Here is a 26,479-nt window from a genome sequence, read left to right as displayed (position 1 = left end):
GGTTCATTGCTAAAATACTGGATGAGTGTTAAATCCATGAAGTTGGGAATATTACTTTAAATGTGATACACCAGTGTTCTATGGCAGGTGAGGGCAGAAAGATAGTTTAAGAAGCTGAGATTCATATGGTAGTTATATTACAATCCCATATTCTAATATATGGTGTTTTAAATTGAAAACAAAATCTCAGTCAATAAAATCAAATAGTTGTTGTTGTACCTACTATAATTTTCATTCTCTTTAGACAATGTCTGTATATCTCATAAAATTTCAGAGAAAGAAAATCAGTCTGGGGCGCCTGGGTGGCTGAGATGGTTAAGCGTCTGCCTTCGGCTCAGGTCATGATCCCGGAGTCCTGGGATCGAGCCCCACATCGGTCTCCTGGCTCCGCGTGGAGCCCGCCTCTGCCTCTCCCCCTGCTCATGCTCTCTCTCTCTCTGTATCTCTGTGTCTGAAATGAATAAATAAAATCTTTAAAAAGAAAAAAGAAAAAAGAAAATCAGTCCACTAAATTGTCTTATTATTTAAAAAAAAACTTTTTTTGCTGTATGTCTGGCTATGTCCCATTATTTTTTTTCCAAGTAAAAAATTTTGAGGTGTCTTCTCTCTATTGTTCTTGGTGTCTTCCCAGAGCTATGTTAAGTTTGTTAATCTTTTCAAAGAACCAGGTTCTGGAGGATTCCTTTATTGTGTATTATGTGTTATATTAATTTAATTTTTCCTTTTGTTTCCTTTTATTTGCTTTCTATTTTATTGGTTTCTTTAGCCATTAATATTTAACATCTTTCTATTCTAATATAATTGTTTAATGCTATATATTTCTCCCCAAGTACAGATGTTGATGCATCCCACAAATTTGATACCGTATTTTCATTGACATTCAATTAAAAGTATTATTTCATTTTATTTTGGTTTTTATTTTGACATAGGAAGTACTTACAGGTTATTATTTATATCTGTAATTATTAATACTTCCTATTATTCTCACTATGTCTGTTATTATTAGTATTGCCTCAAGATCTTGAGTAGTCTGTGTTTTTATTATAGTGCATCTAGGCAAAGATAGTTATTTTTCCTGATTGAAATTTTCTGTGCTTATTGAGTCTGAAGAAATAAGTCTTTTATCCATTTTGGAAAACATCCTCAATTATTATCTCCCCAAATATTGTCTCTCCTCTTAATATTTTTTTTATCTTTGTCCTGAAACTGTAATTAGAAGTTGTTGGACTTCTCTTTCAAAAATGATTTTCTTTGTCTCAGTTGCATTTGGTGTAATTTTTGGGTTCTATCTTTTAGTAACTAACTTTTTCTTCATTTAGGTCTAATTTCAGATATTATATTTCCTTTTCATAAATTGTATTCTTAAATAGTATCTGGTAATTTTAACAGTCTTTTCCTACTATTTTTTTAAATTTCCTCTTTATTTAAGTACTATTCATTGTATCTCTTTTATCTGATAATACTGATATCTAAACCATCTTAGGTTTGGACTACAATTTGATTTAAAAAAATTTTTTTTTGTAAATTTTGTAAATTTGGCTTTTCCATCCACTCAACAGCCGGGCTCTGGACACGAATACTCAAGGAAGGATGCCATTTTATTTCAAATCAAAGCCAAGTCTTACCTAGACAAAAATTCTTTCTTTGTCTGAAGTTTGATTGATTGATTAAGCTTTATCCAGTTTGCAAGGATGCAAATACTTGTCTCATCCTCTTTACATAGCCATTAAAACCAAAACTTCAATCCACTATATATTATAGGTACTGTCAGGTATTCTGCAAAGTTAGTAATCTCTCCCTGGATTCACTTCATAACTGGCTATATTCGTTTTGTTGTTGTTGTTGTTGTTGTTTGTTTGTTTGTTTTAATCACTGCTATAATGAATTACCACAAACTTTGTAGCTTAAATAATATAAATTTATTATTTTGCAATTCTGTAGATCAGAAATCTGACCTAGGCCACAGTGAGTTAAAATTGAGGTGTTATGGGCGCCTGGGTGGCTCAGATGGTTAAGCGTCTGCCTTCGGCTCAGGTCATGATCCCAGGGTCCTGGGATCGAGTCCCGCATCGGGCTCCCTGCTCCTTGGGAGCCTGCTTCTCCCTCTGCTTCTCTCTCTGCTTCTCTCTCTCTCCTCCTCTGTCTCTCATGAATAAATAACTAAAATCTTAAAAAAAAAAAAAGAATAAAAAAAAAATTGAGGTGTTATCAGGAATGCATTCCTTTCAGCAAACTCTGGAGGGGCATCCATTTCCTTGATTTTTCTGCCTTAAGGCTACTAGCCTTTCTTGGCTTGTGACCCTCCTCCTTCATCTTCCAGGACAGGAACATTTCATCTCTCTGACTCTTTTATTTTCAGACCCCCTTCTAACCACAGCTGAGAAAGGTTTTCTGCTTTTAAGTACTCATGTATTCAGATTGGGCCTGCCTGGATAATCCAGAATAAACTCCCCATCTCTAGGTCCATTACCTTAATCATATCTACAAAGTCCCTTTTTGCCATGTAAGATAGCATATTCATAGGTTCTAGGGATTAGGACATGAACATGAACATCTTTGGAGGCCATTACTGTCATGAGGATTTCTCTTACTTGATGTAAGTTTACTTATACATTTGATAAAGAAGTATATTTAATTAGAATTTTACATTGTTACTAAATGGGAGGTTATAGGATATCTGTTGACAAAATGGCAGAAAGAGAAACTGTTGGGTACTTTCCACGACCCCATGTCCTCATCCATCACCTATAATTACTACCCACAAACTGATAGCTAAATTCATTGTTTCAAGCAAATACTAGAGGAATACCTATCTTAATCTCACCAACAACCCTAAATGGTGTGAGATTTTCTTGGGCATTCAAATGAAAGTCTAAACCAAGATAATTCACAGGATTTCACCAATTCTGTGTTCCTGTGAACCTCAGCAGTCCAGAGAAGATGGGCTGTATTTGGTGGTGACACAGGGCACCCTCTAAGAATTACCTGTATGCTGCAGACGTATTTACACTGTATTCTAAGCAGCTTCAGGCTTCATGGGAATGCAGTGGATTATGAGATGCCCTTTTAATATTATTCATGCATGTGCTATCTTTATCATGTCAGAACTGAAAATGTGCTGCCTGAGGCTCATCAAAATAATGCAAATCAAGGAAGAAACTCCACTTGTTTCTGACTATGCCAGAGTCAAGATACTTAGGGAAGTGGCAGTGGCTTGAAAACCACTGTGAGACTGAACACAATTCTTAGTAAGAAATTCTCCCTGATGCCAAGCAATGTTGAGCACTTTTTCATGTGTCTGTTGGCCATTTGGATGTCTTCTTTGGAAAAATGTCTGTTCATGTCTTCTGCCCATTTCTTGATTGGATTGTTTGTTCTTTGGGTGTTGAGTATAATAAGTTATTTAAAGATTTTGGATACTAGCCCTTTATCTGATATGTCATTTGCAAGTATCTTCTCCCATTCTGTCGGTTGTCTTTTGGTTTTGTTGACTGTTTCCTTTGCTGTGCAAAAGCTTTTTATCTTGATGAAGTCCCAATAGTTCATTTTGCCCTTGCTTTCCTTGCCTTTGGCAATGTTTCTAGGAAGAAGTTGCTGTGGCTGAGGTCAAAGAGGTTGCTGCCTGTGTTCTCCTCTAGGATTTTGATGGACTCCTGTCTCACATTTAGGTCTTTCAAGCATTTTGAGTCTATTTTTGTGTGTGGTGTAAGGAAACAGTCCAGTTTCATTCTTCTGCATCTGGCTGTCCAATTTTCCCAACACCATTTGTTGAAGAGACTGTCTTTTATCCATTGGACAGTTTTTCCTGCTTTGTTGAAGTTCAGTTGACCATAGAGTTGAGGGTCCCTTTCTGGGCTCTGTATTCTGTTCCACTGATCTACGTGTCTGTTTTTGTGCCAGTACCATACTGTCTTGATGATTACAGCTTTGTAATAGAGCTTGAAGTCTGAAATTGTGATGTCACCAGCTTTGCTTTTATTTTTCAACATTCCTCTGGCTATTTGGGGTCTTTTCTGGTTCCATACAAATTTTAGGGTTATTTGTTCCATTTCTTTGAAAAAAGTTGATGGTATTTTGATAGGGATGGCATTGAATGTATAGATTGCTCTAGGTAGCATTGACATCTTCACAATATTTGTTCTTCCAATCCATGAGCATGGAACATTTTTCCATTTCTTTGTGTCTTCCTCAATTTCTTCCTCAATTTCTTTCCTCTTCCTCAATTTCTTTCATGAGTATTTTATAGTTTTCTGAGTACAGATTCTTTGCCTCTTTGGTTAGATTTATTCAAATCAAAACCTCAGTGAGATACCAGCTCACACCAGTCAGAATGGCTAAAATTAACAAGTCAGGAAATGACAGATGTTGGTGGGGATGCGGAGAAAGGGAACCCTCCTACACTGTTGGTGGGAATGCAAGCTGGTGCAACCACTCTGGAAAACAGTATGGATGTTCCTCAAAAACTTGAAAAAGAGCTGCTGTACAACCCAGCAATTGCACTACTGGGTATTTACCCCAAAGATACAAATGTAGGGATCTGGAGGGGTACGTTCACCCCAATGTTTATAGCAGCAATATTCACAATAGTCAAACTATGGAAAGAGCCAAGATGTCCATTGACAGATGAATGGATAAAGAAGATGTGGTATATATATATACAATGGAATATTATGCAGCCATCAAAAGGAACGAAATCTTGCCATTTGCAACAATGTGGGTGGAACTGGAGGGTATTATGCTGAGCGAAATAAGTCAATCAGAAAAGACATGTATCATATGACCTCACTGATATGAGGAATTCTTAATCTCAGGGAACAAACTGAGGGTTCCTGGGGTGGTAGGGGGTGGGAGGGATGGGGTGGCTGGGTGATAGACATTGGGGAGGGTGTGCTATGGTGAGCGCTGTGAATTGTGCAAGACTGTTGAATCACAGACCTGTACCTTTGAAACAAATAATACGTTATATTTAAAAAAAAAAAAAAGAAGAAGAAGATAGCAGGAAGGGAAAAAATGAAGGGGGGATATCGAAAGGGGAGACGAACAATGAGAGACTATGGACTCTGAGAAACAAACTGAGGGTTCTAGAGGGAAGGGGGTGGGGGGATGTGTTAGCCTGGTGATGGGCATTAAAAGGGCACCTACTGCATGGAGCACTGGGTGTTATACGCAAACAACGAATCATGGAACACTATATCAAAAACTAATGATGTATGGTGATTAACATAACATAATAAAAAAATTCTCAATAATCAGAAGAGGAGGAAAACACAGCAGTCATGTATTTAAAGTCACAAAAGATAAAATAAAATATAAAATTTGATGTGTTGGTAATTAGATATCTTCAAGTGTTCTGTTACAATTATGTCATATACATAATGTCATATTTGAGGAGATTAAAGACAGGTAAGATAAATACATGATTAGTGACATAATGGTATTGTAATCACTTAGGATAATGAATGTTAAGAAAAATGAGATCAATTATATTTTGAAATTATTGAGAATAGTGGGAATGTGCCCTAGAGGTATGTCTTAAAAAAGAAGAGGTGGTGTGGTCTTCAAAGGAGAAAATTCTTGGAGAGACATCAAAGACAATAAAGAAATGATGAAATAAATATAAGAGGAGCTTTTGGGTCCTAGGCTTAACGTGAAATCTAAGTATTGTAATTAATTTCAATCTGATGTATATAACTATCACAAAAGATTTTTGAAACTGTCCACTAATTTCCTGAGTAAATCAAGTTACATAATTACTTTAAAAATATTATTATTTTAAGATTTTATTTATTTGATAGAGAGAGACAGCAAGAGAGGGAACAGAAGCAGGGGGCATGGCAGAGGGAGAAGCAGTCTCTCCACTGAGCAGGGAGCCTGACGCGGGTCTCGATCCCAGGACTCTAGGATCATGACCCAAACCGAAGGCAGACGCTTAACGACTGAGCCACCCAGGCGCCTCTAAAAATATTATTTCAATGCAAATAAGTTTTGTCATCTTTATATTCAATGTGAATATTTATGTGTTAAATTAACTTTTCTTTTAATGCAGAAATGGAATTATTTTTACTTTTTGTTTCAGTCTTTTCTTTTTTTTTTTTTACATTATTTTAATCAAAAAGGCTGAAGTACCAGCTATTGATTGTGTGACTGTAATTGATCTGGCAGTGGAAAGTGGAATTTTTCCAGTTGGTGCAGTGATTAGAATTGATCTAGCAGTAGAACTCATAAAAGAGTCAGTAAAATACAGAGAATAGGCAACAACTGCTCTTAGAAAAGACTGTAATTCAATTACAGCCCTCAGCTATACTTACCTTAATTAATCTAGTCAGCATTCATCAGGAGACTTTAGTTGCTATTTCAGGTTGGCTCTTTAGAGTTCTTAGAAAAAGAGTCCTTCTCCATAGGGGTTTTAAAAAACTAGTCACATATTTACTGTGTCTTTTTACCTCAGTTTCCTGTTAGATACAGATTCCTAAAAATAGTAAGTTGTGTGTTTGTTCCATGGTGTTAGTAGTTATAAAGTTCTGAGAAGCTTTATGTTGTTCAAGGTATGATATTTTAGAAATTCTTAGTAGTTACTGAAAATGTACTGTCGTATTTATGGAATGTGTTTAACTCTGCTCCCCAATATCTTTCAGTATTGTTCAGAATTGTAAGACATGGTTCCTCTATTAAATTTTCTATGTTTACCACAAGCTAGTGATTCTTTATTTATGATAGCTTTCCTAGTTTTATTATTTATTTATTTATTTATTTATTTATTTATTTATTTATTTATTTTTACCAAATTCAGATTAGAATTTTTATTCATTCCTATTCATCTTTCACTATCTCCAACTTTTTTTATTATTATGTTAATCACCATACCTTACATCATTTGTTTTTGATGTAGTGTTCCATGATTCATTGTTTGCATATAACACCCAGTGCTCCATCCAATACATGCCCTCCTTAATAACCCATCACCAGGCTAACCCATCCCCCCACCCCCCTCCCCTCTAGAACCCTCAGTTTGTTTTTGAGAGTCCATCATCTCTCATGGTTCATTTCCCCCTCCTATTTACCCCCCTTCAAGCCTTCCTAGTTTTAACAATATTTGTTCTTCCTCTCCTCTGCAGTGTTTCTTCTTTCTTCAGTATTTTTATCTGTTCTAATTTTATGTCTGACTCATCTAAGGTTTTATCATGTTTTATTATTTTGTCAAAGTTCTTACACATGGTTCAGCTATTTTACTTCTGAAAATGTGCAAATAGGTTCTCAATATGTGTAAAATTATTTGATCATAAACTAATGAAGGCTGCGATCTTACATACTCTTATTTAAAAATAAAAAAATAAAAATTAATTTAAGGGCACCTGGGTGGCTCAGTCAGTTAAGCATCTCCCTTCAGCTTAGGTCATGATCCCATGGTCCTGGGATTGAGTCCTGCATAGGGCTCTCTGCTCAGTGGAGAGTCTGCTTCTCTCTCTCCCTCTGCCCCTCCCCATTGTTCGTGCTCTCTCTCTCTCTTGCTGTCTCTCTTAAATAAATAAAATATTTAAAAAAATAATTTAAATTTTATCAAGTTAATAAATGTATATGATTGAAGATAGCCTAGTGCCAAATTGTTTATAATGAAAAATAGGAATCACTTCTGTCCAACTCATCCCTATGCTCCCTGTTTGCAAAGACAACATTAGCATTTTTTTACTTTTGAAAGTTTGCCTCAATATATCTTAATATTTTTTTATACTGTTCTTTTTGACTCATACATTTGAGATAAATGTTAATTTCCTGCTATATAATTGGAAAATCTAGCTCTCTTTCCCCATTTGACATTTTTATTTCCTTTCCCCCATTTCTTACAACACTTTTGTCAGAATTTTTATTTAAATTCATAGCCAGTAAGCTGTACTGTACAATGGTACTCAAAATGCTGGGGCTACAACAGAATAAGGACTGCATGCAGGAAAGAAAATCAATACATTTCCTTCCTGGAGAAAATCTTGTATGCAAAAGAACACCCATGGAAAAAAACAGTGTTCTTATTGATGTAGTTGATTTGTTCAGGCAAATTTGGCTGAGGCTACTTCCTCTTGCAGCCAGTTCGGGGAACTACATTTTGGATAGCAATGCTAGTGTACTATAATTTTTTAGTTATAAAACTTTTTTCCTTAAATTAAGCATTATTTCACTTTTTCCCATTCATTTACTTTAATCTTTTTAGAGTCCAAAATTTCTTTCAGATTTTTTTTGCAAATACTAATACTTTTTATCTCAAACATCACTAACCTATCATTTGGAATTATTACTTTTTAATAGTCTTTCTTACACACTTCTCTGACTTCCTGCTGCAATATGGATTGAGAGCTCTCTCTGCCTGTCACAAGTCTTCATCTTGGTATTTCCTTTACTCCTTGACTCTTGTGAATTCTGTCTCCTGAATTCTAGATCTTCGTTTTCATTAACTCTCATTTCACTGGATAACAAAATTGCTTTTTAAGACCTTCCTAATTTGGCTATGAATAGTATTTTGGGATGAAGTAATATTACCTCAGAATTGCCACTGTCTTCTAGGATATAATATACTATTGAGCTTTTAGATGCCATCCTGATTACTGTTTGTGTGTGTTTGCATAAGTTTTTGGTTCTTTTTCAAAGTGTTTACAACTAGAACTTTCTCACTAATGTGATCTGCATTCACTCATTTAGCTGGCAATTATGTGCCTATTTGGACTTTTAAGTCTTGAACATATTTTTGTAATATTCCCCTGATAACTTGTTTCTTTCTGTTTTCTGTCATCTTTCTTTTGGAACTCCTGTAATAAAACTCCTTGTCTTTTTATTCTAATTTTTTTCTTTTTTTTCTCCTTTTTTTCTTTGTTTTTATTATGTTATGTTAATCACCATACATTACATCATTAGTTTTTGATGTAGTGTTCCATGATTCATTATTTGCGTATAACACCCAGTGCTCCATTCAGTATGTGCCCTCCTTAATACTCATCACCAGGCTAACCCATCCCCCCCCAGAACCCTCAGTTTTTTTCTCAGAGTCCATAGTCTCTCATTGTTCGTCTCCCCCTCTGATTTCCCCCCCTTCATTTTTCCCTTCCTGCTATCTTCTTCTTCTTCTTCTTCTTTTTTTTTTTTAACATATAACATATTATTTGTTTCAGAGGTACAGATCTGTGATTCAACAGTCTTACACAATTCACAGCACTGACCATAGCACACCCTCCCAATGTCTATCACCCAGCCACCCCATCCCTCCCACCCCCCACCACTCCAGCAACCCTGTTTGTTCCCTGAGATTAAGAATTCCTCATATCAGTGAGGTCATATGATACACGTCTTTCTCTGATTGACTTATTTCACTCAGCATAATACCCTCCAGTTCCATTCACGTCGTTGCAAATGGCAAGATTTCATTCCTTTTGATGGCTGCATAATATTCCATTGTATATATATACCAAATGTTTCTTAATTTTCCCCCACTGTTTTTTTTTTTAATTTTTTTCTTTTATTTTAGGCATCCTATTTCTAATATCTGGAAGTTCTTTCTTGTGCTATTATTTTATCATCTTGTTTTATGGACAGAATGTTTTTTGTTAATCTTTCTAAGCATATGAACTATAGTTTGGCTTTTAAAAAGATATTTTCTACTCACTAAATTTTTATATTTCCTTCATGTTCCTGCTTTGTAAATTGCCTTGTCTATTTTAGTTTCTGTCTTTTATGATGGGGGCTTTTTCTGAAATATCTGGTGATCTTGGTGGAGTCTGTATACTTATATGTATGGTATTAAACAGATTGGAATTGATGTTGCCATGACATAAGTTTATTATGTGAATGGTTTTAGTATAGGGTGATTTGGAGACAAACCAGCTTTCCCAGTGAGATGCTCTCAACGATCAGAATTTTTATTTAATCATTTCTTTTTAGCTGTTATTTTCAGTAGTCTGTTGTCTTACATTGGAATAGACACTTCACTACCAGCATTTTGTGTGCAAAACATGCAAACTCTGTTTGTTATGTTCATCAACTGTTTTGGAAAGAGAGGGTGGTAAGTGTCCTGTTTCAACACAAAACTTTCACACATTTCCTGATCTTTAGCCCTTTTCCTGACCACTGATTCCATGGTATGTGGAAGTGCTAGTTGCCAGAACTTCAGAGTATGGTAGGTAATATTGTCTCCCTTTTTCACTTTTCTCTCCCATTCCAAACATTAAGTTTATAATTTCTTTCATAAGTTAGAATCTGCCAAATGTTCTCTTTTCCAAAATTTGAGATCCCACATCTATTTTTAAATATTTTTATTATATGTGTAAGCAATACTTTCTTCTATTCTTTCCTACTGCCAGGTTAGTGACATTTTGAAAGGAAAGGGATAAATGCATGCAGTCATTCTGCCACCTTTAACTAATAGTCTACAAACCTGTTTATGTGGTTATTTTTTCATAATTTCACATGTATTTAACTCTAGGCATGATAGTATCTTTTTATTAATTTTAAATCACTAAGTAAATAAAACCACAGAAATGCATGCAGTTATTACTTCCAACTTGTCAGCTGTCAGTATGAAAACATAAAAATTATTGACCATGATATTCACAGAGTCATCATAATCATTAGTGACTTCAGTCCAATGATTATATGAAAAATTTCCTTGGTTGAAGTGAATAAACGTATTGAAGAATTATATAAATACATTTATGCACCTAACTTTGTAAGTAACTTATTATACATACAGATGTATAGTTGTATTTGTATTATTTTCTTATAAAACACTTTTATCTTTGAAAATTGCTTGCCTTTTCTTTGTTAACAAAACCCTTTCATCTGAAAAGGTGGCAAGGGTTACTTTTCTCTCCAGATATGTAAGAGAACTGCTGCAGAAACTTACTAGTTTATAACACAATCTTTGTATAACTTTATGTCTTCCACTGAATACATGGTAAGGATTAGAATAATTATTTTTTTTCAGCTTTGGATAGAACTGAAACTTAAGTTGATTTTAAACTCAGGGATACCAGCTGGTTAGAATTAGTCAGTGAAGGAGCTAATCCTAGAATTTTTATAAATTTATTTCTAACTCAGTACTGTCTTTTTTTCACTAATCTTAGAATCAAGCACTATATGATTTGTTGTCTTTTCAGCAAAGGTATGAAAAGCCCTAAAGTAATTCCCCAAGTGACTACTATGATAAAAGGACAATGGTAGGTATTTGGAGTGGAGTTAGAAGAGGGAGACGATTCAGACTAAAATCCTACTTCCAAAGTGCTTACAGTCAAAAGTAAGTAATATATTGGAAGAGATGTCCCTGAGAATTTCAGCCTGAAACCTACATATATACCTCGACTTATTATATGAAACCCAAATATTTGAGGCTGACTTCCAACAATATCCATACATGTCTAAAATATTCATTTTTTGTTTGTCTTTGCTGGATATGAGACTGTAGTGGTGCTGACATGGTGTGATAATTCATATACAGTTGACCCTTGAACAACATGGATTTTAACTGTGTGGATCCATTTCTATGTGGATTCTTTAGATAAATACAGTCCAGTACTGTAAAGGTATTTTCCTTATGTTTTTTTTAAATTTTATTTTATTATGTTATGTTAATCACCATGTTACATCATTAGCTTTTGATGTAGTGTTCCATGATTCATTGTTTGCGTATAACACCCAGTACTCCATGAAATACGTGCCCTCTTTAATACCCATCACCAGGCTAACCCATCCCCCCACCCCCCTCTGCTCTAGAACCCTCAGTTTGTTTCTCAGAGTCCATAGTCTCTCATCGTTTCCCCCCCTTCATTTTTCCCTTCCTACCGTCTTCTTTTTTTTTTTTTTTTAACATATAATGTATTATTTGTTTCAGAGGTACAGGTCTGTGATTCATCAGTCTTACACAACTCACAGCAATCACCATAGCACATACCCTCCCCAGTGTTTATCACCCAGCCACCCCATCCCTCCCAACCCCTACCACTCCAGCATCCCTCAGTTTGTTTCCTGAGATTAAGAATTCCTCATATCAGTGAGATCAAATGATACATGTCTTTCTCTGATTGACTTATTACGCTTAGCATAATACCCTCTAGTTCCGTCCACATTGTTGCAAATGGCAAGATTTCACTGGTGTTTTTTTGATGGCTGCATAATATTCCATTGTGTGTGTGTGTGTGTGTGTGTGTGTGTGTGTGTATGTGTGTGTGTGTGTGTGTATACACACACCACATCTTCTTTATCCATTCATCTGTTGATGGACATCTTGGCTCTTTCCATAGTTTGGCTATTGTGAACATTGCTGCTATACACTGGGGTGCACGTACCCCTTTGGATCACTACATTTGTATCTTTGGGGTAAATACCCAGTAGTGCAGTTGCTGGGTTGTACAGTAGCTCTATTTTCAAGTTTTTGAGGAACCTCCATACTGTTTTCCAGAGTGACTGCACCAGCTTGCGTTCCCACCAACAGTGTAGGACGGTTCCCCTTTCTCCGCATCCTCGCCAACATTTGTCATTTCCTGTCTTGTTAATTTTAGCCATTCTGACTGGTGTCAGGTGGTATCTCATTGGGGTTTTGATTTGGATTTCCCTGATGCTGAGTGATGTTGAACACTTTTCCATGTGTCTGTTGGCCATTTGGATGTCTTCTTTGGAAAAATGTCTGTTCATGTCTTCTGCCCATTTCTTGACTGGATTATTTGTCTTTGGGTGTTTAGTTTGACAAGTTCTTTATAGATTTATATAGGATACTAGCCCTTTATCTGATACGTCATTTGCAAATATCTTCTCCCATTCTGTCGGTTGTCTTTTGGTTTTGTTGACTGTTTCCTTTGCTGTGCAAAAGCTTTTTATCTTGATGAAGTCCCAATAGTTCATTTTGCCCTTGCTTCCCTTGCCTTTGGCAATGTTTCTAGGAAGAAGTTGCTGTGGCTGAGGTCAAAGAGGTTGCTGCCTGTGTTCTCCTCTAGGATTTTGATGGACTCCTGTCTCACATTTAGGTCTTTCAAGCATTTTGAGTCTATTTTTGTGTGTGGTGTAAGGAAACAGTCCAGTTTCATTCTTCTGCATCTGGCTGTCCAATTTTCCCAACACCATTTGTTGAAGAGACTGTCTTTTATCCATTGGACAGTCTTTCCTGCTTTGTTGAAGTTCAGTTGACCATAGAGTTGAGGGTCCCTTTCTGGGCTCTGTATTCTGTTCCACTGATCTACGTGTCTGTTTTTGTCCCAGTACCATACTGTCTTGATGATTACAGCTTTGTAATAGAGCTTGAAGTCTGAAATTGTGATGTCACCAGCTTTGCTTTTCTTTTTCAACATTCCTCTGGCTATTTGGGGTCTTTTCTGGTTCCATACAAATTTTAGGGTTATTTGTTCCATTTCTTTGAAAAAAGTTGATGGTACTTTGATAAGGATGGCATTGAGTGTATAGATTGCTCTAGGTAGCATTGACATCTTCACAATATTTGTTCTTCCAATCCATGAGCATGGAACGCTTTTCCATTTCTTTGTGTCTTCCTCAATTTCTTTCATGAGTATTTTATAGTTTTCTGAGTACAGATTCTTTGCCTCTTTGGTTAGATTTATTCCTAGGTATCTAGTGGTTTTCTTAACATTTTCTTTTTTCCACCTTACTTAAATGTAAGAATACAGGATATAATATATATAATGTACAAAATATGTGTTACTCTGTTGTTTATGTTATTGATAAGGTTTCTAGTCAACAGTGGGCTCTGAGTAAGTTTTAGGGGGGTCAAAAGTTATACATGAATTTTTGGATTTCTGACTGTGCAGGAGTCAGTGTCCCAACCCCCACATTGTTCAAGGGTCAACTCTATTATGATATTAATGGACTGAAAAGATTTGTTCAGAGCTCCTTCTAGTTTTAACACATATCTAGTTTAGGTGTGTGTAATGTTTTACATATGTAGCTTAATTACATATTTGTATATGTATATAAAAGTCTGTGAAATGATTTCAAACTGGAATTATGAGGCTTATAATAATGGAAGGAAAATGTATTCTGTCACACACACACACACACACACATATATATATATATATAGTCACTCTCTTTGATTAATAATTTTAAGAATAAGCATAGATGTTTATAGTCACAAATTATGCATTGTTTAATTTTATTAAATTCATCTACCCTCCTGAATTCCCCTTGCTCAGTAGATAAGGAGTGAATGAAAATGTAGTTTTCTGGTATTTATACTGACATGCCCTGTAGGAACATTGGAAGTGTTTAAAGGAGAACATGAACATAAAAGAGCATATAAAATGGTGATGAAACAAGATGAAAAATGAAATATTTACAGATAAATTTCTTATATGTCTTTGAACAATTTTGTTGGCTCAATTCCAGTTCAACCTTTTGATTCATGTGGTTACATGTTTTGTATTTGATAGAGGTCAAGTTGGAGCTCATCAGTATAATTGCTTAGCTTATATCTTTATTCATTTTCTGCCTTTGAAACTGTTATTTCCTTAGAATTTCCTTATTAAGACCACAGAAACTACATTCAAAACAGCCAAAGACATCTTCCTGATTCTCCCACTAAATCTAAATACTTAATCTCCTCATTAAAGAAACAAAATAGCACTCCCTTGTGGTAGTAAGAACATAAACTGCTTATTGGGAACGGAAGGTGCCTTCTGCAATGAGACTTAAATATAAGATCTGATGTAAGCTTGTCCAATTCCAGTCTCTCTGACCTAACTGAAGCCTCCATCCCCACTCATCAAGATGAATTTCTTAATCTGTAAATCTCTATATCTTTTTGCACTGTATTTCTTATCTTCATGCTATTGACATAGTTACTTTGATAAAATGTATTTAATCATACGAAGATTATTATGTATCTTCAAAGAAAGCCCAAGCTCTCTTGTATGGCATATCAATTTGTACATTCTTTGCTTCTACCCTAGTTTTCCTCTCCAATCCTCCCTCTGTCCTCCCAGGAACTCGACCAACACTCCAGTCAACCCTGAACCACCTGAATGTGTTTGAGTTTTCTTCTCAAGCCCCAGCATCTGCTTATGTATCTTTTTTCCTTCTCATGTATACTTCTTTAAACTGACTTTAATTCAATTAAAATATGAAAACAAAGTAAAAAACTTTGCAAGAATTAGCTATTTTAAACTGATTTGAAGTGCTAAAATGGAGGAGTCTGCAGTCCTGTTGATCATGTCATTCCACAAGTCTGCCTAATTCTCAGTGCAGTTTTTTATGAGTACAACATACATTTTCAAACTATTCTATTTTATTTTGTTTTGATATATGTGTAAAAAGTAATTCTAACTGATACCAAAGTGCTGGAAGGTAGTGATATGTAAACTGAGGGTTCTGTTAGGTAAGGCTTTTGAAAGATATGGATGATGTCTAAATTTACTCATGAAAAATAAGTAAGATTTTTTTTAAACAAGAGAAAAGGCAGGCAGAGAAGGGTCACAGTCTCTGATAGTTATTAAAGACATGCATTGAATAAAGATTTTGTAAGATGTCTAAAACTCTCCAGAGATGAAAAACAAAATAAGATCAGAAATAAAATAAAATTCAATTGTAATTGTTCTTTTCTCCATCACACATAAGGAAATGCTGTATATAGGGACAAAACAGGAGGAAAGCATCCACTTCCCTGAACATCTCCTTTCTCAGGGTTGCCTGAGACTTCTAGTAGATTTTTGAAGAAATAACAACTTCTGAAAGACTTTTGACTTTGATTTTAATAAGTATATCAAGGATTTTATTTGGTATTTTATTGAAGAATTTTTTTTATCTCTTGGGTTCTAATCATACTATCCTTAGACTTCTAGCATGAATAAGAAAAGTGAAGAAAACTTACAACTCTTTTTCCAGCAATTAGACCAACATCATGTGTATAGGGAAAAAAATCAAATAAATAAAAATAAAAGTACAGAGTAACAGTTGAATAGAATTGATGCATTCAGTTGTTCTTTGTGCTGTGTCTCTTGGGAGTGTGAGCAAGACCGATGGTAGATGTTTTATATTTATATGAATATATATAAATTTATTATATATTCATATAAATATATTTTTATATTCATAACATTTATATTCCGTATTGCAGCAAAAAATTGTGTAAATGGTCTGCGTGTCTCAAAGTAGTTTCAGAATGATGCTTAGGATGTGGCAAAACCCTGATATGTGAGCCTGCATAGTTTTGGAAAGAGAAAAAAGCTGGATAGTTAGAAATCCCAATAGAAACAGATGAATTAAAAATGTAGCTTGGTACCAGATTTTAAAAGAGCTCAAATATCATTGTCAGATATTTGGTCAGGTGATGGCAAGTCTTTATAAATATGGACAGAGGCTTGGCATAAACACACTGATTCTAGGTTTTAGAAAAATAGCTAATAAGTGAAATTTAAATAGAAACTTGTGTCTTGTAATTATTTTCTTAAATAATAACTCTAGCACAGTCATTATCCTTCATTTTTATATCATGATAAAGAAAATAGAAAAATGTCACTATCTTCTTTTGTTTTAACAGATGATTTTATAAGCATTTATACAAATTAGGGAGACAGAAATATCAACTACAAAATTATTACTGTGGTAACTGTTGAATTTCAGGTTAGATCCAAACTAGACCCTTATGTTTATTTTTAAAATTTTTTTTATTTTTTTAATAAATTTTTATTGTTATGTTAATCACCATACATTACATCATTATTTTTGATGTAGTGTTCCATGATCCATTGTTTGTGCATAACACCCAGTGCTCCACACAGAATGTGCCCTCTTTAATATCCATCACCAGGCTAACCCATCCCCCCCCCCAGAACCCTCAGTTTGTTTTTCAGAGTCCATCGTCTCTAATGGTTCGTCTCCCCTCCGACTTACTCCCCTTCATTCTTGCCCTCCTGCTATCTTTTTTCTTTTTTTTTTTCTTAACATATATTGCATTATTTGTTTCAGAAGTACAGATCCGTGATTCATCAGTCTTGTACAATTCACAGCGCTCACCATACCACATACCCTACCCAATGTCTATCACCGGCCACCCAATCCCTCCCAGCCCCCACCACTCCAGCAACCCTCAGTTTGTTTCCTGAGATTAAGAATTCCTCATATCAGTGAGGTCATATGATACATGTCTTTCTCTGATTGACTTATTTCAGTCAGCATAACACCCTCCAGTTCCATCCATGTCGTTGCAAATGGCAAGATCTCATTCCTTTTGATGGCTGCATAATATTCCATTGTGTATATATACCACCTCTTCTTTATCCATTCATCTGTTGATGGTCATCTTGGCTCTTTCCACAGTTTGGCTATTGTGGACACTGCTGCTATAAATATTGGGGTGCACGTACCCCTTCGGATTCCTATAATTGTATCTTTGTGGTAAATACCCAGTAGTGCAATGGCTGGATCATATCGTAGCTCTATTTTCAACTGTTTGAGGAACGTCCATACCGTTTTCCAGAGTGGTTGGACCAATTTCAATTCCCACCAACAGTGTAGGAGGGTTCCCCTTTCTCTGCATCCCCGCCAACATCTGTCGTTTCCTGACTTGTTAATTTTAGCCATTCTGATGGGTATGAGGTGGTATCTCATTGAGGTTTTGATTTGGATTTCCCTGATGCCAAGCGACGTTGAGCACTTTTTCATGGGTCTGTTGGCCATTTGGATGTCTTCTTTGGAAAAATGCCTGTTCATGTCTTCTGCCCATTTCTTGATTGGATTATTTTTTCTTTGGGTGTTGAGTTTGATAAGTTCTTTATAGATTTCTGGATACTAGCCCTTTATCTGATATGTCATTTGCAAATATTTTCTCCCATTCTGTCAGTTGTCTTTTGGTTTTGTGGACTGTTTCTTTAGCTGTGCAAAAGCTTTTGATCTTGATGAAATCCCAATAGTTCATTTTTGCCCTGGCTTCCCTTGCCTTTGGTGATGTTTCTAGGAAGAAGTTGCTGGGCTGAGGTCGAAGAGGTTGCTGCCTGTGTTCTCCTTTAGGATTTTGATGGACTCCTGTCTCACATTTAGGTCTTTCAACCATTTGGAGTCTATTTTTGTGTGTGGTGTAAGGAAATGGTCCAGTTTCATTCTTCTGCATGTGGCTGTACAATTTTCCCAACACCATTTGTTGAAGAGACTGTCTTTTTTCCATTGGACATTCTTGCCTGCTTTGTCAAAGATATGTTGACCATAGAGTTGAGGGTCCATTTCTGGGCTCTCGATTCTGTTCCATTGATCTATGTGTCTGTTTTTGTGCCAGTAGCATACTGTCTTGATGATGACAGCTTTGTAATAGAGCTGGAAGTCCAGAATTGTGATGCCGCCAACTTTGCTTTTCTTTTTCAATATTCTTCTGGCTCTTCGGGATCTCTTCTGGTTCTATACAAATTTTAGGTTTATTTGTTCCATTTCTTTGAAAAAGGTGGATGGTATTTTGATGGGGATTGCATGGAATGTGTAGATTGCTGTAGGTAGCACTGACATCTTCACAATGTTTGTTCTTCCAATCCATGAGCATGGAACGTTTTTCCTTTTCTTTGTGTCTTCTTCAGTTTCTTTCATGAGTATTTTATAATTTTCTGAGTACAGATCCTTTGCCTCTTTGGTTAAATTTATTCCTAGGTATCTTTTGGTTTTTGGTGCAATTGTAAATGGGATCGACTCCTTGATTTATCTCTCTTCTGTCTTGTTGTTGGTGTATAGGAATGCCACTGATTTCTATGCATTGATTTTATATCCTGCCACTTTACTGAGTTCCTAATTGAGTTCTAACAGTTTTGGAGTCTTTTGGGTTTTCCACATAAAGTGTCATATCATCTGCAAAGAGTGAGAGTTTGACTTCCTCCTTGCAGATGTGGATGCCTTTGATTTTTTTTGTTGTCTGATTGCTGTGGCTAGGACTTCTAATACTATGTTGAATAGCAGTGGTGAGAGTGGACATCCCTGCTGCGTTCCTGACCTTAGGGGAAAAGCTCTCAGCTTTTCTCCATTGAGAATGATATTCGCTGTAGGTTTTTCACAGATGGTTTTTATGATATTGAGGTAGGTACCCTCTATCCCTATACTCTGAAGTGTTTTGATCAAGAAACGATGCTGTACTTTGTCAAATGCTTTCTCTGCATCTATTGAGAGGACCATATGATTCTTGTTCTTTCTTTTGTTAATGTATTGTATCACGTTGATTGATTTGCGAATGTTGAACCAGTCTTGCAGCCCAGGGATAAATCCCACTTGGTCATGGTGAATAATCCTTTTAATGTACTGTTGGATCCTATTGGCTAGTATTTTGGTGAGAATTTTTGCATCCATGTTCATCAAGGATATTGGTCTGTAATTCTCCTTTTGGATGGGGTCTTTGTCTGGTTTGGGGATCAAAGTAATGGTGCCCTCATAAAATGAGTTCGGAAGTTTTCCTTCCATTTCTATTTTTTGGAACAGTTTCAGGAGAATAGGTATTAATTCTTCTTTAAATGTCTGATAGAATTCCCCTGGGAAGCCATCTGGCCCTGGGCTTTTGTTTCTTGGGAGATTTTTGATGACTGCTTCAATTTCCTTAGTGGTTATAGGTCTGTTCAGGTTTTCTATTTCTTCCTGGTTCAGTTTTGGTAGTTGATACATCTCTAGGAATGCACCCATTTCTTCCAGGTTATCTAATTTGCTGGCATAGAGTTGCTCATAATATGTTCTTATAGTTTGGATTTCTTTGGTGTTGGTTGTGATCTCTCCTCTTTCATTCATGATTTTGTTGATTTGGGTCATTTCTCTTTTCTTTTTGATCAGTCTGGCCAGGGGTTTATCAATCTTGTTAATTCTTTCAAAGAACCAGCTCCTAGTTTTGTTGATCTGTTCTACTGTTCTTTTGGTTTCTCTTTCATTGATTTCTGCTCTGATCTTTATTATTTCTCTTCTCCTGCTGGGTTTAGGCTTTATTTGCTGTTCTTTCTCCAGCTCCTTTAGGTGTAGGGTTAGGTTGTGTATTTGAGACCTTTCTTGTTTCTTGTGAATGCTTGTATTGCTATATACTTTCCTCTCAGGACTGCCTTTGCTGTGTCCCAAAGATTTTGAACAGGTGTGTTTTCATTTTCATTGGTTTCCATGAATTTTTTTAATTCTTCTTTAATTTCCTGGTTGACCCATTCATTCTTTAGTAGGATGGTCTTTAGCCTCCATGTATTTGAGTTCTTTCCGACTTTCCTCTTGTGATTGAGTTCTAGTTTCAAAGCATTGTGGTCTGAAAATATGCAGGGAATGATCCCAATCTTTTGGTACTGGTTGAGACCTGATTTCTGACCTAGGTTGTGATCAATTCTGGAGAATGTTCCATGGGCACTAGAGAAGAATGTGTATTCCGTTGCTTTGGAATGGAATGTTCTGAATATGTCACTAAAGTCCATTTGGTCCAGTGTTTCATTTAAAGTCTTTATTTCCTTGTTGATCTTTTGCTGAGATGATCTGTCCATTTCTGTGAGGGGGATGTTAAAGTCCCCCACTATTATTGTATTGTTGTCAATGTGTTTCTTTGCTTTTGTTATTAATTGTTTTATATAATTGGCTGCTCCCATGTTAGGGGCATCGATATTTACACCTGGTAGATCTTCTTGTTGGATAGACCCTTTAAGTAGGATATAGTGTCCTTCTTCATCTCTTATTACAGTCTTTGTTTTAAAATCTAATTTGTCTGACAGAAGGATTGCCACCCCAGCTTTCTTTTGGTGTCCATTAGCATGGTAAATGGTTTTCCACCCCCTCACTTTCAATCTGGGGGTGTCTTTGGGTCTGAAATGAGTCTCTTGCAGACAGCATATTGATGGGTCTTGTTTTTTAATCCAATCTGATAGCCTGTGTCTTTTGATTGGGGCATTTAGCCCATTTACATTCAGGGTAACTATTGAAAGGTATGAATTTAGTGCCATTGTATTGCCTGTAAGGTGACTGTTACTGTATTTTGTCTGTGTTCTTTTCTGATCTATGCTGCTTTTAGGCTCTCTTTTTGCTTAGAGGACCTCTTTCAATATTTCTTGTAGGGCAGGTTTTGTGTTTGCAAATTCCTTTAGTTTTTGTTTGTCCTGGAAGCTTTTTATGTCTCCTTCTATTTTCAATATTAGCCTAGCTGGGTATAGTATTCTTGGCTGCATTTTTTTCTCGTTTAGTGCTCTGAAGATATCATGGCAGTCCTTTCTGGCCTGCCAGGTCTCTGTGGATAGGTCTGTTGCCAATCTAATGTTTCTACCATTGTAGGTTACATATCTCTTCTCCCGAGCTGCTTTCAGGATTTTCTCTTTGTCTCTGAGACTCGTAAGTTTTACTATTAGATGTCAGAGTGTTGTTCTATTTTTATTGATTTTGAGAGGGGTTCTCTGTGCCTCCTGGATTTTGATGCCTGTTTCCTTCCCCACATTAGGGAAGTTCTCTGCTATTATTTGCTCCAATATGCCTTCTGCCCCTCTCTCTCTTTCTTCTTCTTCTGGGATGCCAATTATTCTAATGTTGTTTCGTCTTATCGTATCGCTTATCTCTCGAGTTCTGCCCTCATTATCCTGTAGTTGTTTATTTCTCTTTTTCTCACCTCTTTATTTTCCATCATTTGGTCTTCTATATCGCTGATTCTTTCTTCTGCCTCATTTAACCTAGCAGTTAGTGCCCCCATTTTTGATTGCACCTCATTAATAGCCTTTTTGATTTCGACTTGGTTAGATTTTAGATCTTTTATTTCTTCAGAAAGGGTTTCTCTAATAACTTCCACACTTTTTTCAAGCCCAGCTAGTATCTTTAAAGTCATGATTCTGAACTCTAGGTCCGACATCATACTAATGTCAGTATTGAGTAGGTCCCTGGCAGACGGTACTACCTCTTTTTCTTTTTGCTGAGGTGATTATTTTCGTCTTGTCATTTTGTCCTGAGGAGAACAGATGATTGAGAGAACAGAATGCTAACAGTTTAACAACATCTCCAGCAAATATACTCTATAGAAATCAGAAAAGTCCTGAAATCAGGGGACATGTAAGGGAAGAAAGAAGAGGAAAAAAAAGGAAAAAGAAAAAGATAAAAACAAACAAAAACATAAGAAAACAAAAAAAACAGAACATGATCAAATATGATCAGGCTAGTGTATAGATCAGTGCCACACACTAGCTTTTGGGCATATTTTGGTCTATTAGATAAAGTGCCTGCTAAAATTTTAAAGGAAAAAAGACTTATAGATGTTGAAAATAAGGGCTGATACAATGAAGGGATGGCAGATGAGTGTAAAGATGAAAATTATAAAAGATTTTATAAAAGGATTTGATAAGAAGTTGTTTTTAAAAAGAAAGAAGATTTAAAAAGAAAAAAAAAACAAAAAAAAAGAAAAAAAAAAGGGAGAGAATGTGATCAGGCAGGAGAATAGAACAAAGCCATACACTAGTGATTTAGGATATATTTTGATCTGTTAGAAGAAATTGTATCTCAAAATTTTAAAGAGAGAACAACTTATATATATATATGCCAAAAATAAGGGTAACTACTATGAAGGGATAAAAATATTACTCTAAAAATGAAAAATAATAAGTTTTTTTTTTAAAAAAAGAGATCGATAAGATGTTTGAAAAAGGGAAAAATAAAAATTCAAAAAAAACAGTTAAAAAAATTAACTTTGAAAAACTAACGAATTATGGTAAAAAAGCCATGAATTCTATGTGCAGTATTCCCCTAGCACTGGAGTTCTCCTGTTCTCCTTGATCAGTAAACTTGCTCTTGGCTTGCTGGCTGTTAGTGCTGATCTTCTGGGGGAGGGGCCTGTTGCCATGGTTCTCAAATGTCTTTGCCAGAGGCGGAATTGCCCCGCCCTTGTGAGTCTGGGCTAAGCAAGCTGCTCCAGTTTGCTCTCAGGAGCTTTTGTTCCCTGCAAGCCCTCAGTACAGCTTTGGAGGACCAGGGTGAAAATGGTGGCCTCCCAATCTCCGCCCGGAGGAGCTGAGAACTCGGGGCCCTGCTCCTCACTGTGCCCCTGAGAAAAGCAGTCACTCCCGTCTCCCCAGTCTCCGGCCACACTCCGTGTTCACCCGGCCTGTGATCGAGCGTTTCCATGTCTGGCACCTGACCCCATGTGGAGTCTCCAAACCCAGCAGATCCCTGTGGTGTGCTCCCGTGCCACCCCTCCTGGGGGAGGAAGGGGAGTCTCCCCGGCTTTGCCACTTGTTGGGTCCCTGCTGGAGGAGCAGTAGCCCGACTGGGCCGCGGATCACAGTTTATGGCAACCCCGAGCTGAGAGCCTGCGCCTCGGCTCCGTCTCTGCAGCTGGCTTCCCCGCTCTGATACCTGGGAGCTCTGCCGCACTCAGGCACCCCCGGTCTTTCTGTGACCCCGAGGGTCCTGAGACCACACTGTCCCGCGAGGGTTCCACCCCCAGCTTAGCCACTGGAGCGACGTCCCTCAGCGGAGCCGACTTCTAAAAGTTCTGATTTTGTGCTCTGCGGCTCTATCACTTGCCAGGGGCTTCCGCCTTCTATCCTCCCGAATATCGCCTCGGATTCACTTCTCTGCACGTCCTACCTTCCAGAAAGTGGTCGCTTTTCTGTTCAGAGAGTTGTTACTATTCTTATCTTCGATCTTCTGTTGAGTTCGTAGGTGTTCCGAATGGTTTGATTCCTATTCAGCTGAATTCCTGAGACCAGACGAAATCCAGGTCTCCTACTCCTCCACCATCTTGCTCCGCCTCTACCCTTATGTTTATTTTTGAAGTTATTTTTTTAAGGTACAGAAATAATTTCACAGTCTTTGGAGTCCTATGAGACCCCCTTATTGAAATTATACTTTCAAAGACAGTTTTATATTATGGGGAATAACAAATGGGGAACGTTTATGAACATTTATATTCTGTATTGCAGCAAAAAAAAATTGTTATTCTTCTAAACGTTCTCAATTTTACACTTTATCAAATCAGATTACCTAAATTAGTTGTAATGCACTGTGATATATTCCTTCTACAGATGCAGGTAAGAAAGAATATTGAACTCTTTTATCTCATTTTGTATCCTATTTGGCAATTATAAAGAGTTACATATTTGATCTCTAAAATTTATTAGCTTTATCGAAGCAAAATTCATCTCTGTAGATGGAGTTTAATTTTACCAGCAGAAATGGGAAAAGAGATATTATAAATCTAATAATAGTGAAATAGGAAATATCTGTGATTTACTTTTCTCCCCAGAGTGGAATAGAGATTGGTTTGAAAGAGACTACCACATATAGGGGAACTATGTAATAATAATAATATTGTATAATTATTTAAAAATATTTCTTATATTTTAACTTAATTAATTCTCATAGAAATTCTATACCATTTTCTACAAAAGTAGCAAGATTTCTTGAAGAAATAGCTAGTCCATGTCTAGGATAGAAATTATGCAAGATGATCCAGGGGCATCTTAATGTGGCAGAAACAAAGAGTTCAAAGATTAAGGAGATTATGTCAAAAATATGTAAAAACTATGCTATAAAAGCACACATTGTCCAAATTTATGGGAATTTAATACAAGAAAAGAACAGCAATTGTAGTTCATAAAATCATACTGAATCTATGAAAAGCCAGGAATCTACAATGATATATTTAAGAGATTAATTTAAAAATTTTGGTGGAAAATTGAATAGAGTTTATTACTCTTTAAATCTTGTTAATCATATCCACACTTCTTAACCATTTATGTCAATGTAAAATGCAGAAATTAGTGTTAAATAAATATTTTTTCTCTCCACATAAATGTCAGTGGAACAGGCCATGTATTGTCACTTAAAGTAAGAAAATTACATATTATATTCAAATCTCAAATGAATACTCTTTAAAAATCTGTGGGTTGGGTAACTCTGAGGTTATAAGAAAATTAAAGATTCCATCAAATTTAACAGGCACATAAAAATGTAAACATACATTTAAGTTTCTATTGTTTCACTTTTTTATTAGAAGAAAAATTTCATATTTTAAGATTCTAAATACAAAATCCAATAAAGTTATTGATATTCATGTAGCAACAAAATTCTTTGAGACCAAATAAATGGTGATATAGTTTAAATGTAGAGATATGTTCTGTGTAAACCAGAATATATATTTTTTGCCAAGAGAATGTACATATTTGGCATTTAACATATTTACAATAAATAATTTTGACTATAAGATTTATAATGTTATAACTCAATTTAACTTTTAATTGAATAATATATTTACCGTGCTTTAAATTAAAATCTAAATATATTAGAATGACTTTGGGATTATTTTATTTATTATTTAATTTGTTAGATATATAAGAAGTATTTAATATTATGGATGGTTTTGTTTTTTAGGTAAGAAATTAAAGTTCATAAAAGTGACATTTAGCTTATAAAAGGAATGTTTTAAGGTGTGTAAGTTTATAAATAAAACTAAACATTATTCACAGACTTTTTAAAAGTAGTTAAAATATGCTATAAATATTAATAGGAATTAACATTTACAAGATAAATTTCAAATTCTTAGAAGAAATACCCGAGTCTCAGCAGTATTGTGGAAAGTCCAACCTAGAGTGAAAAGGAATTGCCCTGTGATATACATGACAGATAGACTAAATAGTGAATTTTGTGAAGTCTTAAAATACTTGCAAACACTGAGCAAATGATTTCAGTGTTTGTGGTGTGGTCTTTAAAAACTTCTGGACTAATATTATTTAGGAGAATTCAAATATAATTTTCTATTTTTATAGTTTATTCCTATTTGTGAAAACATTCATTCTCCACCAGTTACCTCCTTTCTGCCAATATCCCCTCTCACTGTGGTAGTGGGGAGCAATTACCCTTTCTTCCAGAGCCAGTCTTCATCTATCACCCCAGCATGTGATTGTACATCTTTTTTAATAGTCAACTACATTAGGAATCATATAATATATTACCAATCATATTAAATGTCTAAATGTGCAACTCAAAAGGATGAATTGGTGTGAACTTTACTCAGTCTTTCTAGTTCAGAAAGCCTACGGATCCTGCACCAATGGCTCCATGTGTTCAACATATACTTTTCCATGGCTTCCTGTGTTGAGAGAGATTCTTGAACACACAAAAAAAGTACTTCTTGAGAGAGATCTTTGGCTTACTTAAGTTGGAAAGCTGATTCTCTTATTCCACATGAAGAACATTTTTAACTTCTAGGTCCTAAGAAGACTGGGGAGTGGGTCAATGCTTACTGTGTCTTTCTACCCACTTTTTTTTTCTTTAATGAGAAATATTAGTAAATTATATATTAAATTGAATCTGTCATTTTATTTTCACAACATTGACCATGGGCAATAGGATAAACAATGAATCAGATACAATTCCAATTTTCCATTTTAAGTACTTGGATGGGTGAGGTTGCCATTAACTAGACATCTTCGGCAGTGGAATTGATAAGTTTTCCAGTTGGGCCTCTCATTCTTGGTTTTGGCTCAGGTCATGATCTCACAGCTATGGGATTGAGCCCCTTATCGGGCTTTGTGCTCAGTGTGGAGTC

The sequence above is a fragment of the Eumetopias jubatus genome, unplaced genomic scaffold, assembly GCF_037043125.1.
Source record: "Eumetopias jubatus isolate StellerSeaLion01/CBP00866 unplaced genomic scaffold, mEumJub1_p1.0 scaffold_7, whole genome shotgun sequence".
NCBI lineage: Eukaryota > Metazoa > Chordata > Mammalia > Carnivora > Otariidae > Eumetopias > Eumetopias jubatus.
This window is presented reverse-complemented; position numbering follows the sequence as displayed.